The sequence below is a fragment of the Symphalangus syndactylus genome, chromosome 14, assembly GCF_028878055.3.
Source record: "Symphalangus syndactylus isolate Jambi chromosome 14, NHGRI_mSymSyn1-v2.1_pri, whole genome shotgun sequence".
Taxonomy (NCBI): domain Eukaryota; kingdom Metazoa; phylum Chordata; class Mammalia; order Primates; family Hylobatidae; genus Symphalangus; species Symphalangus syndactylus.
This window is the reverse complement of record NC_072436.2, coordinates 71,983,239-71,990,943: the sequence shown is the minus strand read 5'-3', so window position 1 is coordinate 71,990,943 and position 7,705 is coordinate 71,983,239. Positions and strand designations below refer to the sequence as shown.

Genomic DNA, 7,705 nt, shown 5'->3' with positions numbered 1-7,705 from the left:
CACATGTTGCTGCTAAACGTTTCCAGGGAGTTGCAAAAGTTCATCCTCATGGATCGGTGATTGAAATTCAGCGACATCCCAGCTGCTCTGCAGTGTGTGCGAAGGTCAAATCAAAATAATAAATACACACGACGTCTTCGATCACCTTCCTGTAAAACCGGGTTTCTAGCCGGACCCATGTGCTCACAGTTCCAGCGCCGCCTGACAGAGCTCCCTGAGACACTGAAACGCGTTTGGGCACTTCCCACGTGGGAGCCACTAGCCAGGGGCAGCTCCTGAGCACAAGGTACGGGGCTGGGGCTGGGGCTGGGGCAGGCTGAAGCGTTCGTTCTAAGTTTCAACAGCCTCGTATGGCGCGCAGCTACTGCGGGGCGGCGCATCACCTGGAGGGTGAGACGGTGACAACAGGAAAGCGTCCACAGCGTCGGCGATAGATCCTCCTAGAGGAAGCGCGCCAAGCTCCAGAATAGCAGAAAGCCGACAGCTGCCACCGCTGCCTCCAACGTGAAGGTAAAGTGCTTCAAGCGCTTCCACTCCACCCATCTGCCTTCCCTTCAACCAGAAAGGAGCACAGGCACCAGGCAAGAGCCTGTGCCCAACGACACAGAATGTTCTAGAGCCCAGGAGACAGTCCCGTTCTCTGAGCTGAGCTGATCGCACCTGATGTCACCTTTTCCTTTTTTTTTTTTTTTTTTTGAGACGGAGTCTGGCTCTGTAGCCCAGGCTGGAGTGCAGTGGCACCATTTCGGCTCACTGCAAGCTCCGCCTCCCAGGTTCACGCCATTCTCCTGCCTCAGCCTCCTGAGTAGCTGGGACTACAGGCACCCGCCATCATGCCCAGCTAATTTTTTGTATTTTTTTTTAGTAGAGATGGGGTTTAACCGTGTTAGCCAGGATGGTCTCAATGTCCTTACCTCGTGATCTGCCCGCCTCGCCTCCCAAAGTGTTGGGATTACAGGCGTGAGCCAAAACGCCTCGCCACCTTTTCCGTTTTGAAGGGAGATGCCAGGATGCAGGGGGAACAAATGAAAACTACTTTTCCTGTTTCGAGGGTGTGGGGCACCACCGACAGCCAAGATCAGCAACCCCAGGCCGACTCCCCCGGCCTTACCTTCCTTGGCCTGCCCACTGGCCCAGGTGGGGGACTCAACTGCGCTGCTTCCTCTTTAGCTGCTGCTGCAGTCTCTCCTCTTTCTTCTTCAGGTAGAAGGTTATATTGTCAAAGGCGGCCTTGTAGAGACTGCTAAAGCTCACGTTCGCGCAGACAGAGCCTTCCAGCATGGCCCAGTTCCCACAAAGAACACTGGAGACTTTCTTTAAAATGGCACTTTCAGGAGCAGACTGCCACTGGCGACCCACAGGCCTGCAGAGCAACAGGGGAGGGGGGCTTCCAGGCAGTCCTGGAACACTCATAGCCCCTGGGTTTCCTCAAAAGCCATATCCCACACTCGACGCTGGAATGACAGCTGCTGCCTGTACACCAACTACCGTCTAAGGGCGTGAAACTGGAAGATGTAGCCCACAGCAATGCAGGTGCTCAGAAGCACCACCCAGTTCTCCTGGCACCAGAACGCAATCCTGGGCGCGGCAAACCTCTGCGGGACCTGGAGGTCCGCGGGCTCTTGGAGACTGTGGAGGTGACAGCGGTGCACTTGGCGGCCGCTTCTGTAATCCCAGAGCCTCAGGGTGCAGTCCCCGGAGGAGGATGGAAGCAGCTCAGGCTGAGTGGGCAATATGGAGATGTAGTTCACAAACTCTGTGTGCCCGAGGCAGAAGGACTCAATGCTGCGGGGTGTGGCGGCCCTGCTTCCCGTCCCGGCCCGCAGTGGATCTTCTCGTCCCGGTCCGCAGTGAGGACGAAGTGGTCATCAGGATGCACAGCCACGTCTAACAGCATGGACAGAAAGGTGCCGCAGCTCCAGTTGGCCGCATCCATGTGGCTCCAGCACCGACGAGGAGACGTCTTCAGACTTGTCAGCCACCAAGACCTTCGGAGGCTGTGAAGGTCAGGTCCGCACACCTCCTTATCATGGTCCTGACACTCAGACATTGCCATGGTTTTGTACAGAAAAGAATCAGACACTGTCATCGGTTAAAGCAAAACAGCTGCCAGACTTGGAGAAAGTGGACCGAGAATTGCACCGCTCCCCCGGACCAAGGGCGGCTCGTCCTCCCCTTTATTTTCTTGTGACTTGTCTTCAAGCACTGCAGTCATAGATGAAGAGGCTGTCGTCACTGCTTGCAGTGGAGGTGGTCTGGAACCGGCTGCTGCCCTGCACCACCAGCTTCTGCCCGCACAACGCCAGCCCCGCAGAGTCTGCCATGTGCCTACCTGCCTCGCCGCCATGCATATTTCCCCACCCAAACCATTTTTAATTTATTTCAATAGTTTTGGGGGAACAGGTGGGTTTTGGTTACATGGATAAGTTCTTTAGTGGTAATTACTGAGATTTTGGAGCACCCAATCATCTGAGCAGTGTACGGTGAACCCAATGTGTAGCCTTTTATCCCTTGCCCCCCCTTTCCTATTCCAATACCTCGAGTCCCCAAAGTCCATTATATTATTCTTTGTGTCTTCATAGCTTAGCTCCCCCTCATAAGTGAGAACATACAATGTTTGGTTTTCCATTCTTGAGTTATTTCACCTAGAATAATGGTCTCCAACTCTATCCAGGATCCAGGATGCTCTGAATGCCATTATTTTGTTCCTTTGTATGGCTGAGTAGTATTACATGGTGTGGATATATCTATATCTATATATATATATATATATACTTTTATATATATATATACCATGTAATATATATACCCCAGTTATATATATATATAATATATATGTATAAAAATATATATTATAGATATATATTCTTTATCCACTCCTTCTTGGTTGATGGACATTTAGGTTGTTTTTTTTTAAATGTAGTATAAACCAATAGTTCCTAACAAAAGGGATTTTCCCCCAGGAGACATTTGGCAATGTCTGGAGACATTTTTGGTTGTCAGCACTTGGGAAGCGGTGCTACTGCCATCTAATGAATAGAGGCCAGGGATGCTGCTAAACATTCTACAATGTATAGGACAGCACCCCTGGCTCTCTCCCATACAAAGAATTATCTAGCCCAGAATGTTAATAGTGATAAGGTTTAGGGAGCTGGTATAGACAGAGATAAAGCAAATGTGGTTAAAGTTAACAGTTGGTTAATCTAGGTGACGATGCCATATTCTATTCTTTGAAATTTTCTGTAAGAGTGAAAACTTTCAAAATAAAACATTTAGGGAGAAAGCATATTAAAAAAGATATAATAAAAGTCTGAGAGAGAAAAAAAAGTTGAACTGATGAAACAGTAGGCCACACAGGGGAAAACAATGGTAAAAGCAGTCCTTTTTATTTTCTTCACTAACCAGTGAGAATAAAGACAGAAAATTGTGCTCAATCTACTTGTTAGGCAACAAAAAACACAACCACAGCAATGAGTGGGGAGATTTTCATGTGTGATTTTTAGAAAGCTTCTTTTATGGTTTTACGCATTTTCTATCAGGCTTTCATTGTGTGACAAATGGACTGTATAATTTTGTCATATTAAAAGTAAATCAAAATGAGCAAACTGGGAAACCAGCAGCTGGGTTTTTTTCCCCTACAAGACACGGAAGACCCATAGTAGAAAAGTAGGCCTCAGAAAATGATTATTAAAAATTTCTTTTGGGCCAGAACAGTGGTTCATGCTTGTAATCCCAGCACTTTGGGAGGTTGAGGTGAGAGGATTGCTTGAGCTCAGGAGTTTGAGGCCGGCCTGGGCAACATAGTGAGACCCATTCTCTAAAAATAAATAACTAAATTAATTAATTAAGAAAAATTTTTTTTTCTTGACCAGTTAATGTTTATGATAATACAGTACGATTGGTGTGGTTTGTAAAACTGCAGTTTTATCTTGTTTTATTTCCATCCGGCCCTGACATGGAGGTATTGGAAAATGCAAACGGGTTCATAAAAAAAGTCAGTTTTACTTGTGGTAGAACTGAATATAAGGATGTCAAGCTTTTATTAGAAACCCAACTCGCATGCCTTGTTTGTTTTATTACCTTCTTCTGTCTCAGCTGTTCTTTATAGTTTTTACTTTTTCTTCCTTTTCCAGCATTATTTTATTGTGTAGAGTAATACTAGAATGGGTTGATTTTTTTTTTGTAATACTTTCCACTGTATTTTCCATGCCCAGTAAATCTTATTTCTCTGCAGCTCTCTACCTGGAAAGACAGGCACCCAGTGCTTCGTGGGTCTGGTAGGTACAGCTGAGAATAAAGAAGTCAGAGCTCAGCTTTGAATTTCAAAAGACTTTTTTCAAGCATAGAAGACTCAGAAGTCTTAACAGCTAGGCTTTCAACTGAGAAATGAAAATAAAATCCACAGGTCCCCCCTGCAACTGACTAAAAGGACTCCCCTCTTGGCTAAGGAGACCCTAGAGAAATCTTAAAAACTGAATTCCCAGCCATGATGGATTGGGAGGTCAGACATGCCCTGTTATACTCCCTCCCTTGCTACTTGCCGTTAAACTTCCATTCCTAAATGTTAAACAGAAACAGGCCCTTTCTGAAGACTTGTTGGACTCCTCTTCCTTTTTGCAGTTTGACACAACAACTGACCATCATTCCTTCCTGATAAGAGGCTGCTAACCATGGACTGGTACTGGCCGGTTTGCAGAGGCTGCACACAGGATGCTTCTGTGTCCTCTGTTTCACCTTGTGACGTATAGAGCCTAATTTTAATACACTTAAATGTTAAGTTTCCACCCTAAAGTGAACATAGGATGTAGGTAACATATATGTTAGCTTACTATGCATGAGTGCACTCCCCTTTTGTGAATATTCATAGCTCCTCCTATAGCCTGTTAAATGTATATACTTAGCTGACCCTTTCAGCCTAAATTCCTGTCTTACCCTTCCCTCCCTAGAAGTACCTGCTTCCGGTTTCTGCCAGAAGCTATCCTTCCCAGGCTGTGGGATGGCCAGCCTGCAGGCTGCAACCCTTTATAAGAAATAAAGCTCTCCTTTCCACATTCATGAACCTTGTGATTCTTCAGTTGGCACAAAAAAATGATAGAGGCACTTGAGGAAGAAAAAGGTCTTTTTAATTCCAAATTATTCCCTTTAGAGAATCTAGAACAGTGTTTATTAAATGAACTACCAGATATAGGAAGGAAGAAAAAGATAGGATATGAATGAAGTGCAGTACAGCATTCCCACCCCAAAAGGGATTGAGAAGTTTGCCAGTTGGCGTGAAGAAGAGAATCCAAGAAGGGTAAAGGAGGGTTACATGACGCATCTCCAAGAGGTCCTATCTCCACCTTCCTCCAGTGTTGAAAGCCACAAACACGTTTGATGATTTCATGACAGAACAGACCTGCTGTACGTTCCACCTGGAAACGGTGGGACAAACAGGACATGCTATTTGTTTTAGGTATGTGCCAATCACAGTAGAGTGGAAATGGGGTGTGCCGTAGAGTGTTTAGGCAGAGTGGGCCTGAGAGGAGATTGAGTTACCCTACAATATCACCACTTGGTCAACTCCTATTCTCTGTTCTGTGAGCAGTGTGGAATTGGGAGGGGAATGAGACCCCCTGTAAAATTTAATCTTGCCCATTAAAAGTACAGTCATCCCTTGGTATCTGCCGAAATTTGCAGATGCTCAAGTCCCTTGCATAAAATTGTGCAATATTTGCACACAACTTGTGCACATCTTTCCATATACTTTAAATTATTTCTAAACTACTTATAATACTAATGCAATGTAAATGCTATGTAGTTATTATACTGTATTCCTTTTTATATTTTTTTATTGTTGTATTTCCATTTGTTTTTATTTTTCCTAGTATTTTTGACCCGCGGTTGCACCTGTGGATGCAGAACACATGGGTTCAGAGGGGCAACCATACTCCAGTTATTTCCACGTTAACTCAGGCTCAGCATGTTACTCAGTCTTTCAGGGTTAGAGCTGCCAGAGAAAATAAAAGATGCTCAGTTAAATTTAAATTTCAGATAGAAATGAATTTGTTTTAGTGTAAGTGTGTTCTTTGCAAACATTGGGGACATATACCAAAAAACAATTTGCTATTTATCTGAAACTCATGTATTTTATTTGCTAAATCTGGCAACTCTACTTGGAGTTGCTCCCTCTTTTTTCCCTTCTTCCTTTTTCCTGACATCCATGCAGAAAGGTGGCTGAAGTAACAGCAAGGCATCGGGGCAAAGCCCCAGGCCTGCATGCTTCCTTCCCTTCCTAACAACCTTCCACTTTCCACTAATCCTCTCCTCTCACTGCACTCTTGGTTACTGTAATTTGCAGTCAGTTTTCTTAGCACAATCAGGGATTGGGGTACAGGAGTCTTCCTTCAGCTGACTCTGGCCCACCTCAATTTGCACCGTGGCTACTGTTACTCTGAAGACTGCAGCAACCACTGTTTGGCTCCTGGTTTAGGCTCTCAATCCCACGGCTTCTGCTTTGCAGCTCCTTTGCTGTGTTCTCAGCTACTTCTACAGCTATCTCATGGGGTGGGGGCAACTCACTCAGATATCCCATGTCCCACTAAGCGGAGGGAAATTTAAGAGCTACCTTTCTCTCTCCGTCTCCTTTGGACATCCAACATGAACATATTGAACCTTTGTATTCTGTTTCAATCTCTAAATCCTTTTTTGTTTTTTTTCTTCGTGTGCTTCAATGTTGGCATTGTTCTATTGTTCTATTTTCCAGTACATAAATGCTTTTTCAGTGTTATAATCTGCTATTAAGCCTATGCATAAATTTCTGTTGTTGTATTTTTCAATTCTAGAATTTCCATTTAGTTCTCTAGTTTTCTGGTAAACATCTTCATATTAATCTGTTTTCTTCATCTTTTCATCCATCTGCCTGGATTTTAAAATCATAGCTATTTAAAAATTCTTGCCTGCAAACTCCAGTAACTAAATCCCCGTGACTTTGCTTCTATGTTCTTCCACCCCACCCAACCCGTGACTTCCAATCATTTAGTTCTGTCTTTTAGGATGCTTGATAATGTTGTAAGTGCAGACATTGTATATGAAAAACTGTAGAGGCTCCAGATGATGTCATCTTCCTCTAGAGTGAATTCACCTTATCCTCCATTAGGCAGTGGGGTTTGCTCACCTTAATCAAATAGGAGATTTACCTGAATTGAGGCCTGCAGCCCATTGCACAGAACCCACCAAAGATTTCAACTGAGAACCTGAATTGTTTACCTTCCCTCTACTGGGTCCTCAACTGTAATCATTGTGTCCTCAGTAGTGTGAGACTGGGCAAAAACTCCTTTGCTTCTAAGAGGCTCTCTGCTTAGCTTCTTAGCTTACAGTTCCTCAGAGCTTCAGAATTTGGTAAATGTCTTGAGGAGAAAACTAGCCATATGTTAGATAATGTCTATATAGCACTTAGCATAGAGTTGGCCATAGGGGAGTACTCTAGAAATGGGTTGTTGAAAAAAAGAAACATTGGCTATATGGAAAAATGGGTCTTTTGGTGAAGAGACTTGGTGATTACCACACCTCAACCAAATGATCAGACTTAACCATCTTGTATAGTAGAACAATCAGACATTATGTGCTTCTTATGTGATACAATGAGAAGTATATTTCATCACTTACAGTATAATTACTATGTAGTATAATTGCCAAATATGTTTTACTGAATCTTTTTTTTTTTTTT

General features: G+C 44.2%; 1 pseudogene; it reads right to left on the bottom strand.

Annotated features, from left to right (window-relative positions):
- Nucleotides 1-1,078: 1,078 nt before the first annotated feature.
- Nucleotides 1,079-2,324, bottom strand: LOC129462807 (tRNA (guanine-N(7)-)-methyltransferase non-catalytic subunit WDR4-like; annotated as a pseudogene).
- Between the last annotated feature and the right edge of the window lie 5,381 nt (nucleotides 2,325-7,705).